This window comes from Triturus cristatus, chromosome 7, assembly GCF_964204655.1.
Source record: "Triturus cristatus chromosome 7, aTriCri1.1, whole genome shotgun sequence".
Classification (NCBI taxonomy): domain Eukaryota; kingdom Metazoa; phylum Chordata; class Amphibia; order Caudata; family Salamandridae; genus Triturus; species Triturus cristatus.
The window spans coordinates 389992424-390016902 of NC_140590.1; the positions used below are offsets into that span (position 1 = coordinate 389992424).

Sequence of the window (24479 nt, forward strand, 5' to 3'; positions counted from 1 at the left end):
CATGTTAAAAGTAGCTACTTTAAGTCTTTACTGTTCTTTTCCCATAATAATATATCAGGATAATTTATGGAAACCCTTCAGAAATATTGAAAGACTGTTCAGACAGTGTAAACACATGGTCCAAGAATTTGTGACTTTTGAGGGCCATAAGTTGTCTGGTTCCCTGTGCATGCAGTACAGACCAGAGACCCTCTACAGAAAGACACCACTGGATAGCGCACCAACGCCTAAAGTCCAATAGTGTCTGCTTGACAGCTTGCTTCTGGGGTATGCGAGCTCATACTCATACCGGTGTGGTCAACGATAAACAAATACAGAAAGTACATGTGTTGGAAGGGGAAGTAAAACAAATCAGAACGATTCATGTTGGTGAGGCCTCAAGATAGCTTGTGTGTGGCAGACTGCTCCATGTTTTTTAAAAATGCGATCATGCAGCAAATCTAAGGGGACATCGACATCTTCAATGCTGTATGTTACCAAATTTACTCTCTCATTCTTTCTCTCTCTTGTCTCTCTCACTCTGTCTCTGTGTTTCTCTCACTCGCACAGAGTCGCTCACTCATTAACTCACTTATTTTGTTCACTCACTTAATCACTTGTAATTGAGTAATGCCACTAAATGGATTAACTCCAATGTAAATTTGACCTACAACAAAGATGTACAGGTGTTTTGGTTTAGTTATGAAGTCACTGGGTTTAGTAATAAGGTGTAACTAAGTTACTGCTAGCACTTTCTCTCTATCTTCGACATGTCAACACATGTACCTCTGGTACATGACATGCACATTCATTTGCACAACAGTACTAGTCGTACTCTTAACAATTGCATTCACTCCACCCTCACATTTAGTGTTACCACTTTTATTTGATGTTACTACTGTATCTGCAGAATACTTTACTAGAACATTCTACATATTACAATTTGATATTAGGGTGGCAAGTTGTAATTTCCCTAGAACTTAAGAGTAGAAGAGTACCGTGCTCAGTACAAGTGGTAGCAGGATACTAGAACATCATATACAGGCTACTCCTGTGAAAGACATTAAAACAATGGAAAACGTCGTCCATAACAATACCTTTTTGCACATTTCATCGTCGTAGCACTATTGATGGCATATTCCACGAATGTGAGCCGCCAAGTAATGCAGTAAAAAATGGCACCCAGCATCTTCTAATTCATTGGAGTCGGTTTGCACTAACAGCCGCCTCCTGCCAGGCTGGCACTGATATCCTCAAAGGCCATTGTAATCTGGCCTTCCTTGAGAACCGCAGGGTGGAGGTATCCTTTTCCAGCCATAAACTTTGGGGCAGATTTACATTTCCTGGCGCATCCCTACAAATCAGCAGGGATGCGCCAGGAAAGATGCGTGACGCAAGTTTACCCTTGCGCCACCGCAGATGCGCCGCATTTACAATGCGGTGCATCATGGCGCAAGGATAAACAGATGCGTGTCGCATCTTCTGGCGTAAGGTTGGCGCAGTGCTGGAGTTGTGTCGCAGGCGCGACGCAACTCCAGCACTATTCCAACCTGGCCTATCCTCAACATGGTGCGTCACGCCTTACGCCTGCTTCAAGCAGGCGCAAGGTTTTGACGCAGCGGCGTCGGAAAAGTGCCTGAGTGAAATCTTGTATATTTCACTCAGGCACTTTTCCAAGGCGTTCCTGCGACAGACCGCCCCCCCCTGCGCCGGATCGCCCACATGAAACCTGACGCAGGTTTCCTGTGGCGCAGGGCTTTACAATGTGACGCATTTCCCTAGATGCGTCACATTGTAAATAAGGCACAACGTGGCGCATGGTTTACAGAAGTGATGCAACGGCGGCGCAAATGTGACGCATGGGGCTCATAAATCTGCCCCTTTGTTTCGAAGTAACAACAAAGTAAACAAGAACATTTGCTGTAGGAAGGAAACTGACCTGTGAAAGAAATTGTACTGAGTGAAGGAATTGGGTCTCAGTCTCAAAAGGTGCATCAGGCTTGCCTGGCTGTGGATCTGGTGGTAAGCGAATCGATTCGACTTCCCGTCGCTGGCCATCTAGCTCCCCTATTAAGTTACCAGAAGGAAAAATCTAAAGGCAGTTGTCAACACCCAGTGATCACTCACTGGTGCCTCCATTGCACTCTTGCCAAAGTAGGAAATGTCACTGTGTTAGAAACATAGAGTTTCTCGCTTCGTTATTTTCCGTTTAATGTTACCATGGTCTTGTACTGCGAGGGAGAGCCCCCCAACCCCCCACATTTTTAACAAACACATCTGCCCCACCTCCTCCAGTACCAGCGCCTCTATTTCAGCTCCTCCTCTCCCAGCCCCCTAATCCCAGCTCACTTAATTACCTTCCTTGCCAGCCACAGCTGCGCTCCTCTAAGGCTGCTGTTGACATCTGTAAAGTCTACCCACCTATGGTTGCACAATCCACTGATGTTTTTCTCAGTTAAAATCCTTTTCTAGACGAATCTGTACTTGTATTTTTGTAACCCGAAATCAGCAGATAACCACACTTGTTATTTGAAGGAAGCAACTTACTCCAAAATATTTTAATGAGGTATAATTCAAGAAACGTACCCTGTTGTGGCACTATTTTTCATTTTACCAACTCAGTGTTTTTAATGCATTGGTAGTGGCAGGTATCTTGGTAGGCCTTAGTTAACATTAAATATACGGGGAGGCAGTTTGGAATTAGAGTGAAGCAAGCGCTGCTTGATTTCTAATCGCATACATTCAATATGTTGTCGGCCACCTAACTAACCTTTGACGTTCGAGAAATGAATTTTTTTGACAAAAGGGAAAGCTGTATAAAATTGAAGAACATTTGCATGCATTTATGTAACATCTCGGGATCATATCTGAGTGTAGCCAACATCTCTAGGCCTTAAAGGATGCCATATACGATATCTTCATCTATTTTGAAAGTTAGAACACTCAGTACCTTTTCATCCAGAAATACCCAATCCAGCCTGAAATTGCTGCCCATGCTCTCCATGAAGTGACAGGAAACCCAGGTGTGTTTCAACCTCATTGTGCCACACCAGACAGTTCAGTCTGAGTCTTAGGATCTCTCCTCCAACATACTCAACTTTGCATTAGATTCTCAGCCCAAAAAAAAGAAAACGTGATGAAAATGCTTAAGTTAACTTTCACAAAATTATGAATGGGAACTTAACTCGAAGAAGTTTCATTAACTCAAGGCTGCCAGTTCCATAATGCATTAGGTTGTTAAATGTTGGCCGCGGTGTAGAGCATTTTCTACCTGTGACATGATCTTATTCGGTAACTCTTTTGTCACTGTTTGGTACATCCCTGCTCTGGATGCAAGAATGCTCCCAGACTACCCACCATTGTATTGTGCAAGAGACTTGACTTTATGGCAGTACAAACAGCTATCATCCAGCCTCCACTGCCAGCAGACAGCCTCCCAACAGTCCAGCACTTCTCAAAGGCCTCCATGTCTTGGGTCCTGACAGTAAGACAGCAATTGACCAGACCAGGCACTAACTTTCTCTGTGAGTGATTGGACTCCAACCCTACATACACATACATCTATGTAAACATATACACATACATATATACACAAACACACACATATATATATGTATATATGGTTAGATGGTTAGCTCATTGAGCAACAAGGGCTATTGAAATGACTGTACAAATATTTTCTGTTCTTGCAGTTACCAAAGTTTTGTAAATATTAGAAACTCTACAATCTGCATGGCTCGAATTTCCCAACCCACCCATTTATTTTAAACCTGTTGATGTTGATGTTCATGTCTCAACTGTCGACAATGGGGATGGGCTTGGAAGTAAAGGTCATCACTGACTGGCTGGTCAAGGACTTGATGATTCAATTCCCTGGGGCCGGTGGTGAGTGATTCAAGAGATATAAAATTAGGAAGACAAATCAGAACATCCCAGAGTGAGGCGAAGGAGAACACAGCAACAAGACACCACAGGGCAGGATAGGCGATCTGGGTGGACCCCTGCAACGCTTATCCCAAAGACCACAACCAGGTACAGGGCGAACATGCGTGTCCTTTGGAGAAGGTTGTGGGCATGTTGTCCCCATTCTAGAGAGCACAGGTGCTCTGAGAGGACACCGGTCTCATGGTTCTGGATACTGACTGCAGACTTCAGTGTTTCCTGTAAATGTATACTATCCTGTGGATGGCTGGTTATATTTCTATGGAAGCTTTCTGAAATATATGCTGAATTGCGTCATCTTACATTATAGAATGCTGACAGACTTCGTGCTCTTTCCTCTTCTGCCCACTTCTTTTATGCTTTGTATGTGTTTTATTCCTTTAGGTTTCTGCTCTGTTATGCTGCTTTCTGCCATGCATCTCATGCTATGACCTAATATGTTTTGCTACGTAATGTCAGGTTATGTTATGCGGTGTTATGCCATGATTTGTTGTGCTATATTATTTTTATGTTAAGCTAAGCCCCATTTTGTGTCATTTTATGTCCTTATGTTATTTTATGTAATTGTGCTGTTGGATTATGTTCTGCTTTGTTTTGCATTTACCAAGCAAGTACTAAAAACGGCTTAAAGTATCTACGCGCAGGAGAGTGAAAGATAGATCAAAAGCGTAACAGCTAACAACATGTGACTATTAGCGAGGGATTTGTGTTTTCAGAAACATATGTGTATTGCCGGAGAGAAGGAGCTTGTGTTTGAATTGAATTTCATGTAGAAGAGAGAGATGCTGGTGCTTGGTAGCAAAGAGCCATTCTCTTGGCTTAGATTAGGCAGCACTTTCTTAGTAGCTCTTTTTTGCAGAGCGCCAATTGATGATTGGGTGATGCTGAAGGTGATACTGACAGAGTCAGTACTTAAGATACACTGGGATCGTGAGTGTAGGTTTGTTTGCATTAAGATCACAGCATGGAAAGATGTTCAACGACACCGATTAATATTCTGCATGCAAATTTGGATATCTAGGAATCCAGAAATAATAATGATGATAATGCAGATGTGGGTTCGAAAACAATACCGTGGTCAGGTTTGTGGGAGATGACTGCCCTAAATTGACTCGATTCATACAGTATACTTGTTGCTTTTTGTTTTGACTGGCATTGCCTAAACTAATTAGAAGACCTCTTAGGGTTGTATGACTTTTGTCAATGTAAACAATATCTATCTATCTATCTATCTATCTATCTATCTATCTATCTATCTATCTATCTATCTATCTATCTATCTATCTATCTATCTATCTATCTATCTATCTATCTATCTATCTATCTATCTATCTATCTATCTATCTATCTATATAGATATATATATATATATATATATATATATATATATATATATATATATATATATATATATATATAGAGAGAGAGAGAGAGGGGGAGAGAGAGAATATGTACTCATATGCACTTACATATGTTCTATTAAACGCATGCAGATTTATACAAGCTGTATATTTATGGCACCAGGATAAATAATTCTGTATATGCATCAATAATATCTATATGTATATATATGTATATACATATATATAGATATATATGGATATATTTCAGCATTTATCAGTGATTGTAAAAACCCTAACACACAATGCAATTCAATAAACAAATGAATCGATTAGAATTAGAAATAGGACAAAAGAATAGAAAAGAGAAAGAAAACAAAAATGCATTAGAGAGGGATAGTAACATAGTTTTAAAAGGATTTTTTTATCATTTTGAAAAATCCTCAACAATCAGAATTGAGAATTGGAAGCCAAATATTAAACGATGGTTGCATGATGTTAGGCAACATTTTGGTACAAGGTTGTCAAGAACCGAAATATTTCTTGCTTGGAAATGAGATTGGCTGCCTTTCAGAAAGTGTTTTGTGCCAACCACTGAATCAACAGTACAACTCTGCCCAGATTCTGTCAGCTACAACGACGCTCGACTTGTTGGAGCATGTGTCGTCTGAACAATATCATTAGAAGATTCATAAATTATTCTGTACACGCTCAAAATGCATTAACATTTCTACCAAGAGGTGCACGAACAGTCAATTGAATCAATTCGTGTAAGTATGGGGTTACTGCCCCCACACATGGACAACGGCCACTGTTTTCCAGTGCGTGGAGGAGCAGGTGAAACATCAAAAGTGTGGCTGTGTACCAGGCCTGATCTTCCAAAAGAGAGTAGGGCCCAATGCTGAGTGGTGTGAGCTTCCTGAGGGCATCTTGTGCCCCACTGGAGGGTGAGGCCTCTTGAGAGATCCTGTATGTTGGTCTCCTTGGTACCTGAAGCACAGGCTTTCTTGATACCTCTTAGATGCATCGGCCGCCAGAGGGGTTTCAAAACCATGGGCACAGAGGCTGCAAGACAGGGAGCAAGTCCAAGTGATGGAGGGGTAAATCGGGACCTATATTATCCATCAGATGCAGTTAGAGAATTGTGATAGACCAGACCATAATGTAAAACAGTGCAATACATTATATGTGCATGCACCGCAAGATGCGTGAAAGAGTATAGGCCAGGGCGAAACTTACTTTTGTCGTAACAGGAAATTAGTGCCAAAGCGGCTGTATGCAGAGGAATTATGAAAATAGCATAAAGTACACTTTATGTTCAGTGGGCGTCTACAGGACCCACTTTGAACTCTCTCCATCTTACCTTTCTCATCTTAGTGTGAATAAAAAAAGTTATTAACACAGTGGCGTCACTAGGGTTGGTGTCACCCGGTGCGGGTAACTCATGGTGTCACCCCCTCACGACTTACCGCATGGACCTCCTCCGCCCCGAGTCCGCCAGTGGACACAGTTGGCAAATAACGGGACCATACAGAATCCTTAGTAACGTTTGTAAATGTAGGTCCTATATTTACAAAATGTGCCTGTTAACAACAGTGTGATAATGATTCGTTAATCAGGTTGTACAGTGGGCTACCTGCTAGTCAACAGTTTATTGGAATTTATAATATCATAGGCATGGTACTTTTTACTGGTGTGGTGTTCCCACTATCCATCAACACGATATATCAGTGGTCGAAGTGGGGGAAAAATAGTAGGGGAACTGTGGGCGGAGAATCAAAGGGCGGGAATAAACCAAGGATTGGATCAGTGGGCAGAGCCAGAGGCGTGGCCAGAATGCGCAAACATCCCAATTTTTTGTATTTGTTTGGTTTCACTGCCCAGTTTTATCAACCAATGGATACACATGATTATTTAAGGTTATAATGAGTTATTGACAGTAAAATGTGTTCACAAAGTGGGATATGCTTCTAATCACAGAATGTCCCCAAATACGATAAAATGTGGAAGCACAAGCCATTTGTCTCCGAGCCATGGAGTTTCTGTCATCAGCACTTCTCCCTTTACCAAAACAGCAGTTCAAACATGAATGGCTAAAAATCCTAGTTTGCAAATGTTTTCTAAATAATAATGGCTCTGCCATATTTGCCTCATAATGCAAGATCTGCAGCATGATCTCACCATTTAAACTAATAAATTGTTTGTTGCTCAAACGTATCAAAAGTTAATAAAAAATTTGACTTGTGTTGCTGCGGAGTAGATGACAGTTAATAGCTCACTGTTCTATGTTAGGATTTTAACTTATAAACTGCAAGTAACAAAAGGATCTCTCTGACAAAAGCAGTAGCCCACTGGCCTATTTACATTATGTGCACTTTGTGATCTGCATGGTACATGTTCTTTGCAGCAGGTACATTAACCCTCTGAGCTACCTTTCCATGAGTCAAATCTTCCATTAGACAAAATTCCGATCTCTCTCTAGGAAGAACATTAATCACCAGAGTCATCATGACATTTTTATTGTTACCGAAAATTACTGGAGGCCAGGAAGGAGGCAGCAAGCGCTTTTAAAACCATAATATACTTGCAAAAATGATGCCTCCACCGAAAGTGAGCACCTGGTGCGGTCACACCGGTTGCACCGCCCTAGAGCTGGCCCTTCTCAAGGGTCCTGTGATCTCAGTGACAGGGTCACTGTTCTAGGGTGTACTGCTTCATAGGCCTGCCACAAAACTGGAGGTGAACTTCAGTATGAATGGTGGTGGACAAGCCTTGAAGGTTAACCTACACTTGTCATGCTAGGGTCCACCTGCTGGTGCTACGACACCGGGGCTTCTAATGTCTTGCGAAGCCTTCTAAGGTCTAGCATGAGATAGTGCTCTCTCAGGAGAGTGGTCTGGCGGACTGGTTATTAAGGCTGAACCTGGTTCCCCAGTTCCAAATTCAGCAGCTCTGGCCATAGTGCCACATCCTCTCCCCCACTGAACACCATACTGCCCCACTGAGAAAAACTCAGACTGCCTTCAACTACAACCCAATTGTTGCCAGCTATAAACACCTGGAAGCGGCTCAATTTAAATTATGCACTGGGCAAGAGCAATATGTGGCCTACAAAAAAAAGTGACAGCATCCTGGAAAAAGCAAACAATCATAGGGAATGCAAAATTTTGCAAACCATGTGAAATGTAAGTAGGAACAACATGGTTACCTTAACGCTTTTACACTCACTGTTCAGAAATCAGTGAGTGCTTTTGCCTGAAAAGTTAAGGACATGACAACAGGGCCCTGAATGGACCCATTTCAATGGCCATTGCTTATATCCTTACAAAATGTAAGCAGTATGGTAAAAAAAAAGACAACATCCCTAGATACAGAGCAGCAGTACAAATTTTGTTTTTCAATCCTCACATTGCAGTACCTCCAGGATTGGTGCACTAGTTCCAAGCCCAGGGAAAACAAAGCCAAGACAACAAAAATAGCGCTTCACTGGCAAACTCTGTAAAAGTGGCGCTAATGTGTTTGGGTGTGAATAAAAATCAATCTGGACAGTTTGCTACCACTCTGTCTTACTTTATTTAGTTATTTACTTTTCATATTTTTAAACTTTTTTTCCTGATGCTGCATTTTGGAATTAAATGTCAGAAAAATATGACATTGATTTCCAGCAAAAGTGATTTTCTTTTTTGGATCCATTTCACAGGGAAGCAAATAAAAGAAAGGAGAGGAGACAGTGTGCATTGCGCACAGGCACGTCCTCTTCCTAAAAGGTTAGGTTGCTCTGCGCACACGGGCCCCAGGGCCGGCTTTAGCGCTGGTGGCGCCCTGTGCGACAATGTTTGTTGGCGCCCCCCCAATGACCACCTCCACCACGGATTCTCTCACTAGCACCCTTTAACAGTGACCAAGTCACCATAACCACACTCTCTCAGATGCATTGAATTAGTTATATAGCGCCACTCATACCAGTGTAGGGTGTCCGAGCACTTTGCATCACACACACATTACACAGAGACAATCAATCATAGGTGTGTAAATCCGTGTATAGGAAATAATACATAAACCAAAGGACTGAAAGTGTAGGAGTCACATGTCATCCATACTGGTAGGCAGTATAGTGCTTGGTGTGGAGAAGCACAAACGCAGAGTCGAAAAAGAAACAGCATCGTTGGGAGTTTTCTTTAATAATAAAAATCTATTTCTAGCCAAATTAACCCTTTTTGCAACATTAATCAATGTTCTAATAATGTATACTTTGCAGTGTGAATGCAGTTCTATGATGAAAGTTAATAGTTCACTATTCTATATTAGGAGTTATAAATTGCAAGTAACAAAAGGATGTCTCTTTTGAAAGCAGTAACCTGCTGATCTGCACTCTGTAATCTACTTGGTACATGTTCTTTGCAGCAGGCATATTAACCCTCTGCACTAACTTCACCTAAGTCAAAACCTCAACTTTACAAAACACTGATCTCTCTCCAGGAAGATAATTAATCACACCAGTTATCTTGACATTTATGTGAGGCCTGGTAATTGCTGGCGGAAAGAAACGCTGCAGCAGGTGCTTCAAAAGCGTAATAAACTTTCAAACACGGCGCGCCCAGGAAGCCAGCACCCGGTCGCACCGCCCTAAAGCCGGCCCCTGACGGGCCCTGTTGGTGTCACCCCACTTGAGGGTGTCACCCGGTGCGGTCCGCACCCCCCGCACCCCCATAGTGACGCCGCTGTATTAACAAAACCTATTCATAATATTCTTACACATTGGTCTAGATACAAACGTTTGAGTAGCTATTTAAGACAAGAAGAGGGAACACCTGGGTCTAATCGGTGCCATACATACTTCTAAGTATACAAGCAGGATGAGGATGGACCGAGTAACATGTTCCTCCGGTCTCCACTTGATGCTCAAAGAATCTACATTTGCTGTTCCAGTGCTTCTAGTTTTGCAGAGATCGAATGTCAGACTTGGACTGAGTGGGCATTCATGTATCGCCCTCACATCTCTGACTGAAAGGCTACTCATGATTGAGCCCCACATCGACCAGTGGCTGCTTCAAGTACCATGAGAAAAGGATTTAGTGATTTCTGTTTAGTCCTTGGTGGATGTTACTTGTCAAACTGTGAATCTAGTTCTTCCTTCACTGGAAAAAACACAGCCACTGCTCTGGCACATCCATCAGAAGTCATTTATATGTGCCTCCTTTTTATGGTTACACAGTGGGTCTGGTAAAGATTGAGCTTTTTATAAGAGTTGCTCTCTGCTGAGTCCTCCAAAGTTAAAACGTATTATTAAGACACATAACCTCTCAACAAGGGATCGGAGGAGATATGCCATTGCCACCCTGCGTGTTTACAATACATAAATATTGCTATTAACAGGGGCGGCTCCTTCGCTGAGGCTTTTCAGCACTACAAAAAAGGAAAAATAATATGATAATAACGCAATGTTATTATCATTTTATTTTTCTGTGCTGACGCAGTTTTGCGTGCCAGGGCAGGGTGGACTGGGCAGAGCAGGGGGAGGAGTGGTGGCACTCTTTCAGTGTGCATGACTGTTTGGCCAACTGCCTTGGGCTGTCCAAACAGTAATCCACATTTTGCATGTTCTGCACTGACTGTATAGTACAGCCTGGGTGGAGAACATGTCCAAGCTCCTAGTCCCTGTCTGAGCGCTGAACCATGGTGCTCAGACCAATCACAACACCGCATAGCAGCATTGTGTTTGACTTAGGGGGGCCTGGGTACTTTCTGCTTCCTGTTCACACAGAAGGAAGAGGAAAGAGAGGACGAAGGAGAGGCAGCAGCCTTCCAGCCGACAGGTACGTGATTTTTTTAACTCCCCCACCTCCCTGCCTCACTACTGCTGCCTGGGAGCAGCCGCCACTGCTATTAAAGTTAATTGCAATAGCTTTCTCTTAGCTGATTTTAAACTCCTTACACCTTACCTTTCAATAACAATATTGAATTTCAGTTCTGTTCCTCGTGACTCTTAAGATTCTCGACACTCTGCATGTCTTGCTGAAAACAATGCTACCCACCATTCGCTTTATTTTGTTGAGTGATAGAGTAACCACACCCCTGCTCAGGGATGTTATTGAGACTTTGAGACATTGTATAGCAGGACACAAATTGAATCAGCCTTTCTCCTGGAGTAATGGAAGTCTCATGAGTGTAAGGTTGAGAACACACCAGCATGGTGTGTACATTTATCAGTAGCATTCTTCTTCTTTCGCTTCTTGTTCTTATTATTTCTATTATTATTATTATTATTATTATTATTAGTTGTGTTGGTAGTAGAAGTAGTATTATTATTAATATTACCACTATTAATGCCTCTAGTAATAACAATAATACTGCTCCTAAAAATAGATTAAAAAAAAAAAACACTTACTAGTGTTTTTCGTTTTCTGTAGTGTAGGTGAAAGGTATTGCAATAGCCTTATTTGTTGCTAACCACTTGATAGACCCTGGTAGAATAAAGAACTGGCAAGTACGTTTTGAGATTTAATCATTTTACATGTGTATCTTAAAACCAACGGAAAGAGGCAATAAAGGTACCTCAACTAGAAAATGAAAGGAATTTTTCCTATGGTTTTTATGCCTGTCAATAAAGGTAAGCAAGTAACACACCACTACTTTCTAGGGCACTTTCTGATTCATGTTCCTAATGAGGAGATAAATCAGTGGGTAAAAAAACAAATATATCCGTAAGCTGCTGTAACTAACATTGACATAATCTAATAACTTGTTTAAATAATGATGTCAATTTGTCATAACCAGAGTATGTTATAGCTGTATCTATTCACTCGTTCTGGTATCCGGCTCATGTAAAAGACAGCCACACGCTTTTAAATTTGACAAATGTCTCTACATTGTAAAGAGTTTTAATTTCATCCAAACATCTATTTAATGATTCAACTTTTCTCTTCTATTAATAGCTTACATAGCATTGGCACATAAGTAAATTAAGTTCCAAGAGGAGAGTAATCCATAATCTAATTTAGGCATGCCAAATGATAGATTCTATTTCAATGAGCTAAGCATGCATGTTAGTCCATTTCATCAATTAATTTAATATAAAATCAATTTATTCAAAACTGAAAATAAATATGCCCCTTAAAACCTTCAACACCAACATTTAAAAAACAAAAAAATCTTTAAAAATGTTACAACTAATTTTACTATTAATCTAATAATGGTGATCATTGGCAATAAAATGAACACAACAGTTCCTAGATTCAAATATTAAAATCCTAGTTCTCTTTTTATGTTCCCTTCATTGAAAAGTATATTTTAATGTTATTTTCAACTGAGTATGAAGGGAGTAAAAGACCTGGTGTGTTTCACTTAGAACACTTTATTAGAAACCATTATAAGCATACAACGTCCTATACAAATGGAGCATGTAGGTACTGAACTCATGAAAAACGTTGTTCTTGCACTATCGAATTAGAAGAATAAACACACTTATTGCCTCAAGCGGGCCAGAGACTTATTTCGTTCACACTTTTTGTAGAATTTGCATTGTATAACCTATCTTTTGCTGAAATTCTATAGCCCCCAGGTGCTTAATTATAAAAAAAAAGTACCAGAGCCCAAGGTATTTCACAGGAGGCCAGTGCAGCTTGCACTGCCCACTCCTGCTACCGAAGGCCAGTGGTATTATCATTTAAACTTTAGTGCATCTTTAACATTATTTAGATGTACTTTGCACAAAATGAGCCAGACAATGTCGCTATGTGGTTGACTGTCGGAAATAAGTGCCAGTGCAGAGAAATAAGTGCTGGTGTTGAATAAGTGCCGGTGCCAAGCACCGGCGAACACCAGCCCAAATTAAGCACTGAACTCATTCTGCCCTGTTAGTAAAACATTTCACTTTCACAAAACAGTCTACCTTCCTTTGGTCAGTAAACCAATGAATGTGAATTCACTCTCCTACTCATTGTGGGTATGGGGAAACAACCCCAGCAAACCAATTGGAGTCACAAGAAAAAAGGTTTCTTGATCAGGAAAATATATATGCTGTCCTGGGGAAAAAAGACAAAAAGTTAGCAAGTGCAAATTTACGTTTTCTACAGGAGCATGTGTTTTATTGTACATCATAGGGACAAATTGCTGCATCTGGATCAACTTTCGCAATTCAACAGATCCTTTTCCAGAGATGCTACTGTATAGCACGTGCCATATTGTGAATCAGAAACAATACATCCACTATATTGTCAACTTCTATATAGTCAAGATAAGTAAGTGGAGTTAAGCATTGTAAAATAATACTTAGCTATATAATCTTTCCTTCAAAATATAGTGATAGGTGATATATAGGTAGGAAGGTGTTTGGTTGGTGGAAATAATGTTAATGTAGGTCCATATTGTTGACCTAAATATAGTGACATACAATTGGTTTCCTCTCAGTTCCGCGTAGTCCTCCATTCCTGCCCATGTTCCTGGGATTTCTATCACCCTTGACGCAGGCACCCTTTAACTGCTGTTTCCTTTTAAGCCCAGCTCTCCAGATGACAGCCACTTGGCTCCACTTCTCCACTTCTCCAAAGTACTTGATCTGACAGTGCTCCTCGAATCACTAAAATGTGCATTTATTTCTCTTCTGTTCTGTTTTCTTTACCTGGAAAAGTTCAGAGGTTGTTCCTGTCATGAAAGAAATATCACCTGGTCCAGCTAATAACCTTCCTTACTCGCACATCTCTCTTCTTCCTGCTTTAGGGAAAACCATAGAGAAAATTGCCTTAAGCTTGCACCCTTCCTTCCTAGAGGCTTCCAAATTCTGTTGATCCTTTAGTCATACATAGTCAGCCTACAAATCTACCTTGGATGACATTTGCCTTAATTGTGAGGAAAGTGATGCTGCTGGTCTGGCATCATATGGCCGTCTGGACTACCGTGCGCAGAGACTACAACTAGACCCTCCTGCATTGCCCAACTCCTGGTCGTTGATCGAGCCAGGCTGAATTAAATGTATTCTCCTCTTTCCTTCTCCACTTTCTTCTCATGCCTTTTCTCTGTCTCCATGGTATCCCAAGAACTCCACTCGTTATCCTCCTTTTTACATCCAACCCCTGCCCATTCTTTCAGCTTTGCACTCTACTTCTGGGCGAGTGCCATCTAAATCCTATCTCAGTTCGGCCAATGTGATGCGTCGCTTTCTGGCCACTACAAAAAGTGCATGCATCAGTCAGAGCCATTTTGTGAGAACAGCACTAAACTGTCCCTCAAATAATTAAATAGAAGATTAACTGTTAGACCTGGAATTTACAATTCAGTAGCTGTTTAAGGGAAATGTTTCTATTGAATTGCTAAGTTTAAAAAGAGGGAGTATGGGTGTATCTGTACGTTACCCACACATTCCAAATGAAAACATACAAATGTTTTGAAACTGTCTTACATTTGAACCACTTACACGTATCCATATTAGCAAAATAATACAAGCTGCTTATAAATGTTTTATGTTTATTTGGTCATAGAACTCCTACCAGGGGACTTATTGACTAACCATTAGTTGACATCGTTAGCTTCAGTTGAAATCTCTTCTCCTTTTACTCCGACACGGAGCCAGTTCCATAAAATTTAGGTTTCCAGTCAATTGCTTTATGCTAAGTACTTCTAGATGTAGTTTCATGGTGACGTGCACCACTTTCTTTCTTACAAGTTTTTTCATAAATGTGTCTGATGAGATGTTTGCTAACTTCACAAAGTGATGACAACATATTCCGATTTATAAGTTCACTTGTGGGGAACGTCACAATCATAATTTCTAAATTCTTAAATTTTTTAGGTCGAGCCTGGGGAGCCCCTGCGTTGCTCTGCAGCATGCTGTATTGGAGTATGGAATAGAAGCCCCGACCACTCACCGCCCATATTGGTCATTGGCTTCTGTCATTGCCCTTTGCAAATGCTGGCTTCTGATTCGTTAATAGGCTTGTTAGTCCCTCCTTAGTACCGCCTTGTCTTCATTTGTAACCTCAGATGAGGACTGGCCCTTTTACTTCGGTTGTTACACGGTACATCTTTTTAAGTTTCTAAGCACTATTTTCTTTAATGAGTTTCTCCTACTGCAGGCACACCATGGTTTCCGGCAACATTCAGTGCGCCATGTGCGCTGTCACTTTCCAAGCAGCCCCGGGCAAATTTCGTCTGCATCTTTGAAATTAAATAGGTCTCTCATTTACAAGAGTTTGAGCTATTGGCATGACAATGCCTTTTGTTTATGTGTTAATTAGCAAAACAGATTAAAAAAAAGGCATTGCCATTTACAATGCTAATAGCTGAAACTCTCGCAAATGTGAGACCTATTGCATTGCAAATGCTTGTTCAATTTATTGTTTGGAAGCTTGAATTTCAGCTACAACCTTTCTCACAGGGAGCAGACGTCACAGTCGATGAGGGCACTCCTCAATTTAAAATGTAATATATAGAAGAGTGATATAGCAACTGATTCCTATGCTTGGCTTAACAGGCAGGTTCAGTTTAGCTCCTCTCAAACCCCCACCCAATGTGTGCGCGGAGAGTCGTCTGTCGTTTCAGCATTGATGACTATTACTCACAGTAAAAGCTGTACACTTGAAAGTTACTCTGGAGTGTAAATAAAGACTTACTTGAAGCCCTCAATCCTTATGGTACCCCATGCCAGTAGAAGACTTTCATCAATATTCCCCACTAAAAGCACCTATTCATTTCAAACTATTATCTCGAATAGATTGAATCATAGTAAAATAGCAATTACTTATTTCTGAGGGGAATATAGAAAGGGGATTGGTATTGACTGCAAGCAGAAGCCTTACTCCTGGGTCAATGTCTGTGAAATAATGACCCATATCGCTGAGGCATTGTCATATTTTCCACCCTAGTGAAATATTTGCACTGTTTCCTTTAGTGAACTGCCAGGGCATGTCCCCTCGCTCAAGCAGTCTTATGTAAGACTGGCAATCGCAGCTGAGCCTATCTCAATTGTGTTGCTTCATTTCTGCTATGGTGCACACATTGTGGTATGGGGGAGGGGAAACATCGTTTACAATGCGGGGATTACATCGCGATGCCATTACATCGCGGTTTTTACAACGCAAGTCGTTACAACGGCTTGCGCTAGATGGCGCTCTAGGACAAGGAATAGTATAATTTACTATCCAACACCTTCCCTACTGTACGTAGACTGGAGTTGGAATAGTAAATTATACTACTCCTAAGTCCAGCGCCCTCCAACGCAAGTCGTTGTAATGACTTGCGTTGTAAAAACCGCGATGTAATGTACCAGCGATGTAAATGTATGCGTTGTAACGTCATTCATCCATGGGGGAGGCGCATGGCTTTTTGTACGCGGCTTGCAGTTCTGCAACTTGCCACAGCTATATATGACTGATCCCTATGAGTCTCTGCAGAGTTCGAAGAGGGGGTTCTTAGCCACATTAAACCTAAAAGGCTGATTCACCCCTCACACAACTAACATTTTGTAGCTCCCAGAGTCTAAGCAATATTTAGTCAAGTAACCTGGCTAGGAGTGGGCAAAACCTACGTAATTCTGTGTAAGTAATCACGGAGAAGTACCCAGAAATGTTGTGAGATTACACAGAATGACACAAGCAGAATTATTCTTCATTAACCACTCTTTTCATAGCACAAAACTGCGATGCGAGGATGCATTTGACACTGAGAAACAGCGCTGTAAGCAACAGAACATGAATAGTGAGCATGATCAGTTTCTCGCACTCGCTACATTTGTACTTGGGATAGGATTTTCCCCAAATTTACTCCCAGGATTTACTGCTAGTTTCTTAGTGCAAAATACCTTTGTTGTCAAAATGGACTTGATGGATTGTGCGCTCAGAAAATGCTAATTGCAACAGAACATAAACAGCAGCAGGAGCTACCACTCCCGCTCGCTAAATGGGCTCTCGTGGTATGATTTTCTTCTCCCAATCTATTTTTAATTACACGAGCAGGTATAATTGAATTATTATCGGAAATTCTGCGTCAAAGAGTAACACGTAACGGCCGAAATTACTCCAAATACTCAAGCATACTTGAAATGCTTCCTGGTTTAATCCTGGACACTGATTAAGAGGTCCCTCACCTGCAACACAGAAAACTTGCAGGGCAGCAACCTGGTAGCTGCTGAAAGTCCCTTGTCCGCAGGGGAATACTTGACAGTACCTTTCTGCACCTGTACTATTCTTGAACTAGACGCATTATAGTATTCTGTCATGCGGCCCAATGCCCCATCGAGCCATATACATGAAGTATATTGTCTGACGGATTCTCTTCAGATAGCTTCGATGATTATTGTTGCTTAACATAATTTAGATTTTTCTTATTGAAAGTATAGTTTGTTGGGCTCTCCAGAAACAGTGGGTTTGAGCCACTGATCAATAAATCAAATAGGGTTAGGCACTAAGGAGGGAAATGATTTCTGCCAGTGTTAAGGCCCCACAGAACTTCGAGACAATACTTATGTGTCTTCTACTACTGGTATTATATCCAGAAAATTGTGGTCCTATTCCCCTCAAACATTAGAAGCAACAGCAACCCTCCAGCAACCAACACCATCACAAAGAAAAATCATAAGTACTTACAGAAGAGTGAAGGTGAAAAGAGTGAGAGGGCCCCTCACGTACTCACCACCAGGGAGGCTGCTAGCCGGTTCTCGCTAGTATGCCCACGTTTCTCATCATCAGATGCCCACTCACAGGAAACAAGAATTTGGAACAACATTTCCAAATCTGCATCTTACCAGTTTTATTTCCTTGCTCGCGCTGTAAAAAAATACATTCTCGCGTGCGCGCGAACGCCTTACCTGAATCCCCGCGTTCGCCGACAAGTTTTCCCAATCCGGTCGCGTTCTCCATGAGATGTTGGATTGTTGGTAGCCATTTGCGCTGTCTCGCGTCAGTTCGCGCCCGCAGTAACGTCATTCACCGCGCGATCACGTTATTCGTCGCGCGATCATGTCTTTCTTCTCGCGATCATGCACCGCAAGACAAGTGAAAACAAGATGGCCGCGCCCGTGAGCAACCGCATGGGTAAGTTGGCGAGCCGCGATCAAGCAGAAAATATCGCGAACGGGCGGAAAAAAACTTCTGCGTCTTTGCGATATTTCCGCGTGTTTGCAGAGATTTTTAACATTTTCGCGATAGTTTGCGAAAGTGAATTTTGCTAATTCTGCCCACCCCTACTTGATAATATGCCCTTGTGAATTTTCATAGAAGCCCATGTTCCGGTGTGAACATGGGCTTCTATGGGAATTCACATGGGCATATTATCAAGCCCATTATCGCCGCTTTAGCGGCAGTTTCCTGCCGCTAAAACGGCAATAATTTTAACGCGGTCCTTGACAATATGGCCCCAAATACAGTCTCACACCCAAAATGGACCTGAGGATGCATTTTGAGCTAAGCAACTGTGCTAATTGCAACAGAACACAAATAGCAAGCTCCCACTTGCGCTTACTAAATATGTTCTTGCTGTAGAATATTTTCCCCCAAATTACAAAGGGAGCTGTAATTGCGTAATTAGCAAAAAATTCTGCATCAAAGAGTAATGCAAAATTTGTGAAATTACTCCAATTACTCAAGCGTAAATGAAGCTCTGCCCAGGCTGAGTCAGAATATTGAGCACTGAATTATTATCCTCCAAAACTATTGAGGCAAAAATATCAACAAGCAAAATATTGGGAAAGCAAGTATAGATAGCTGAGCACCGATCCAATGATCTTAACCACACATCTCCATTCATGAAGATATATTTCATCAATGCACATATATTTAGGGTAAATGTTATGGACCGATACTTACCTTTAAACACATACTTTCGAACTATATTGGTAGTTGATACTTAGATCACAATATTTTTGTAGGACAATATTTTGTCCACAATACTGTATTGCACTGTAGTTGTATCTTTAGCCTACCATTGATATGAATTTCCTAGATTTGCAGGCCTGAGTCACAGAATATTTTCTGGAGGTCATTCTATGCTACTCCAGACTTTGGTGTGACTTTGCATGAGTAAAGCATGCTTACTCAGACTGAAAAGAAGTTTTGTTCACTAGGTTTACAAGTAAAATATGTTTGGTTCTGGAATTCATGAGTGAATCGAACTTGGGAGCAAGACACTACTACTCAAAGAACATTCTTTATTAATCTGATATGGAGATTCAGAAGTAATACATTTGCACCTAAAATTTGAGTACAACACAATTACTCACAGAAAAGGTTTTGTGAATTGGCCCGTTCGTCTCCTATATAATCATGTATGTGCCGGATCAAAAAGATTCTACTGCTACCCCAGGGGGTGCCTCCTTCTTTTCTTCACCCACCTCATCACTCTTGCCCGAGGCTGCAATGATGACTTGCCCAGGGCGATCATAAAGGCAGGGCGTACCCTACTGGCACCGCAGGACTGCTCCAAAGTGCCGAGCAGGACCCCCCTATGAACGTACTCCCCACCCATTGGCAGCAGAGCTTTACTCTCCTTTGGGAGTAGCACAAGGGTCAGCTATGCGGTGCCTGCAGGGCCTGGCTGCACACTGGGCGGAATGCCATCACAGCACATGTCGCGGGGCATGGACCTGCAGTTTGTTTAAAGCTGAGCTGCTCTGTATTGTGGATTAGGCTGAGAATGTTCTGCTGAGAAGCTCTCATTGGTTCCAGGGTCTGTGGTGGCTGCGCGTGCCAGGCAGCACGTAGCAGTGCATTGTCACCAGCAGCTGATGCAACGCCCAGGTTTGAATCTTCAGCGTGCATCTTGCTGCCTGTGCTGGAATGCATAGGGCATGTTTGGGCTATAAACTTTGGAGCCAAATCAAAAAGGCAGTTATGAGTACAAGACGCAGTTCAACAAGGGTACTCCTTCAGGTGCTCAGAAAATGCCCTTGTGACTTTGCCCTGGAAGGTCCAACTCTCTGTTAGAAGAAGTGCAAAGAGGTTGTACCACCGAGTATCGACGGACAGAGTGTCACGGTGCAAGAATATCCAGGACAGAATATTGGGAGACCAAATATGGGAAGGCAAGTGCATATAGGGAAGTATAGATTATTATTCCTAACTCTACATCTTTGTACCTTGAAGATGTATATATATATATATATATATATACATGCATATCACCAAGGTACAATCACGAGGAGTTAGGTATAGAAAATCTACAATCTACATGTACTTACCTGGGGGAACAACCTTTACAACGCAACTTTTACAACGCACTACACTTACAACGCAATTTTTACAACGCAACATCCACTACAACGCATTCCATTACATCGCATGACACTACAACGCATTTTTAAAAACTACCTTTACAACGCATTCCATTACATCGCATACTACCTTTACAACGCATACCATTACAACGCATAATATTACACTACACTATCCAACACTTACCCTACTGTTGCACCCCCTGGAGTTAGAATAGTAATTTTTACCCCTATACTATCCAACACTTACCCTACTGTTGCACCCCCTGGAGTAAGAATAGTAATTTTTACCCCTATACTATCCAACACTTACCCTACTGTTGCACCCCCTGGAGTAAGAATAGTAATTTTTACCCCTATACTATCCAACACTTACCCTACTGTTGCACCCCCTGGAGTTAGAATAGTAATTTTTACCCCTATACTATCCAACACTTACCCTACTGTTGCACCCCCTGGAGTTAGAATAGTAATTTTTACCCCTATACTATCCAACACTTACCCTACTGTTGCACCCCCTGGAGTTAGAATAGTAATTTTTACCCCTATACTATCCAATACTTACCTTAAATGCAATGTAATATTATGCGTTGTAATGGTATGCGTTGTAAAGGTAGTATGCGATGTAATGGAATGCGTTGTAAAGGTAGTTTTTTAAAATGCGATGTAGTGTCATGCGATGTAATGGAATGCGTTGTAGTGGATGTTGCGTTGTAAAAATTGCGTTGTAAGTGCATGCGTTGTAAAAGTATGCGTTGTAACGTCATACATCCACTTACCTGTCAATATATTATTATGGAGATTTTTTCCTCAATATTTTGTCCCATCGATTTTCTAGTGAGGATAGTCAGGTTGCACACCGTCCAGAGAGGGCGCACTCTTATTTGAATTCATTTTCTATGAATATTCTCATTGTTGAAGTTTTGAGGTCAATGCACAAAGGCCTTTAAAAGTATATGAAGAAGTACTGCAGGATTTCTACCTCAGGTACTCATGAATGCCTTTGCAAATTAGCCCCAGTATTATTTAGAATTACTTAAAATGAACCCAACAAAGTGTTGGGGTGTGTTTGATGAAATTGGCTAAGTTTCAAAGTATTTTGTTCCTTACTCTTTTGATCAATATTTTATAATTATAACTGGTAATAATAATAATAATGTTTATTGCTGGTTCGTTATAAACCATTGCAACGGTATACACAGTAAAACAGTAAAATTCATAAAGTGGGTGTAATACATCGTAAACATTAAAACAATTCCATCCTCACATCAAAAGGCCCATGAAGTTGAGATGTTTTGAGAGGACTAAAAAGCGGCCGCCCTTCTTGCCTTATAGCTAAAAATAGTCTAAAATTAGCCCAATGTCACGCCCTATACCTCAAAATGCTCTAAAATTAGCCCCTAGTCCAGGAAGCCTGTTGGATTGGTGGCGAGAAGGTGTTAATAGCTTATGCCCTAAAAAGGGGCATAGTTCCAAGTGTGAATGTGGCTCCCAGTGGCTACATATTTACCTTAAAAGGAAACCCAGTGTTGCAGTCCATGTCTCCAGAAAGTGCAAGTGCAGGAGATAAAGTGCAATTACGTTGCAGCAATAATATGCAAGTGATGCAGCAAAGGTGCCATGGGGGTTTACTTATTGAGTCAGTGGCGGCTGACAGGGAACAGGGGTGGTGAGGTGGGAAGGGGAGAGGAGAGAGGGGGTGAAAAAAACTAACTATAAAAAAGCACTTACCTTCTCAATCGTTGCTTCTCTTCCTGGCGAGTCACGGAAGGAGAAACCAAACAACCTCCTCTAGGCCAATCACAAAGCTGCATGCAGCATTGTGATTGGTCTGAGTGCTGCAGTTTGGCACTCAGATGGGGACTATGAGCCTGTGCATGTTCCCCACCAGCCTGCATTACAGCCTGGTGGGGAACATGCAAAGTGCTCATGCCCTTAGTGGAGGGCCGCCCCTGTATTGAGTGTTCAAACATAGATGGTAAATTGGGCAACGTGTATAAAATGCTGCATCCAGGGACGGTGGGAGCAGATTTTATCGATATGAAATGCGAATGCAGTGTCATTGTAGCAGTAGTGTGCAGATACTACAGCAAAGGTGCCTTCGCGACCATGGTTCCACAAATAACCAAATATAAATGATAATACAGCGTACAGGGGCGGGAACAGAATGTTATAGTAGGAATTAGCAACATTTAAAGTGCGGGTGTAGCTGATTCACTGAATAAGGTGCTTGATCAGGACGCATGTGCTTTGCTACCGTCACTGACTAAGAACATGTGATGAAGGAGGTGAAGTAAGAATATTAGTGTGTAATGCTAGTTTGTAGGCTACGCTTTGACTGGTCACCTCCCTCCCTTGCCGCAGCTGGGCCCTTGCCTTGATCTTTTTCCTGACTCTCTGAAGACATTGCACCATTGTGCAGTCCAACCAGGGGCGGCTCCTCATTTGAACAGAGGAGCGTTGCCCCATAAGCCCTAGAGCTGAAAAATAAAAGGGTAATAAAGTTTATTTATTACTGTCTTATTTTTTAACAACCTTTCCTGAACTAAGTGTCAGGGTGGGGTGGGGCAAGCACTGCTGAGTGGCAGCAGCAGGGAGATGAGCACTTTAAAATGCACATTTACCTTTGGCCGGCAGTCTTGGGACGACCAGCCAGACATGAATAATTTAAAGTTCTCTCACCTAGCTGTCTCAGACAGCTAGGTTACAGAAAGCACAGGCCTCCAGTGCTCTTAGTGGCGCTGAAAGAGCCTGCTCTATCCAATCCTGGACTGCTTTCGTGCTGTGAAACCAGAGCCAAGATTGGGAAGTGCAGTTTCCTGCTTCGGGAGCTTCTGTGAGGAGAGAAGACACCTGAGAGTGGAGGACATTGTGCTATGAAGAAAGGAAGGTACGTTTATTTCATTATTATTATTTTATTTTGGTGTGCTCCCCGCCGCACCACCCTAGGTACATGCCAACCTAACGTCTGATGGTTTGAAGCGGGCCATAACTGCTTCCCTACAGGACCTTATGCCTTGCTTATTCTATATTCTTTGCAACAGCTCGCGTTAGTCCCTCATTACTGTGGTGCACAAGCAGAGGGTATAAATGATGTCTTCCTGGCACTGGTCGCATAGCGTGCAGTTATCTTGTACTTCACTTCTAATCCATACAGGATAGTGCCTTGAGATCGGTAGTTCCCCCAGCCTGTATTTCAAGAATTGTATTTTGGTCCACTAGTTATAGGGTTCACTTAGGTAGCCCTAGGGTTTCAGTATGCTGTAGTTGTGCAACGTCATCCTGCCGTGTTTGCATCGAAACAGGGAATCCTTATCCTCAAGCAGTGACAGCAACTTTGTGTTTGATTTAACCAGATTTTTGAACTCCAGATGGCTAACTGATAAGTCCCAAGCGCTAGTTAAGTCCCAAGCGCTAGTTAAGCCAAGGGTACTCAGTACCTGTAGAAGATAAACCCTAGCCGTGGAATATGGGCTTGCTTCGAGATCAGACCAGATATAATGCTCCGAGGTGCCCTCTTTTGACGATTTGAGTTTGTGGCAGCACACCGGGAAGGCCAGTTATTGTGCAAGTGATTGTTTGACGATCTTGAACTCCAGTATAATCTGGGTGGGCGAGGAATAGGATGTCAGATGGAAAGTTGATCTATACAACTTGAGAAGCATTTTATCCAGTGTTACACTATCCCGTCCTCTGAGTCCCTTGCTTCCAAAGGTCAGGGTACCTTTGCCTGGGCCACCTGCAGGATTGGCGTTAGCTATAGACCTTTTGGTTTTCTGTAGAGTGACCTTAGGCTGAAAATTAGAGCTTTGCCCTTCTTCCTAATTTCTTCAAGCTGTTCGCTGTACTTCCTGTTCTCGTTGAAGTGGACTCCGAGGTATTTAAAGCTTTTTGCCAGGCCTAATTCATCTTTGACCAGGAACCACGTTGGCCTTTGAGTTCTGGGACCATGGATTGCTAAGACTTTTGTTTTCTTCTTATTAATTGATAGACCATTCCTGGGAGAGTAGACCAGGGTA

The 24479-nt window shown here is 41.9% G+C and overlaps 1 protein-coding gene across 2 annotated transcripts in view; it reads left to right on the forward strand.

The window, feature by feature from the left end:
• LOC146809760 (serine/threonine-protein kinase SBK1-like) overlaps positions 1-24479 on the forward strand; it is a 102403-nt gene that overhangs the window by 3422 nt on the left and 74502 nt on the right. Inside the window, exon 1 of one of the 2 annotated variants that reach the window (XM_085616612.1) lies at positions 3933-4011. The exons of the other annotated variant lie outside the window; for it this stretch is intronic. The gene's annotated coding sequence lies outside the window, so the exon portion shown is untranslated. Of the gene's footprint in view, positions 1-3932; positions 4012-24479 lie in introns of those variants that run through there. 2 annotated transcript variants of the gene reach the window in all.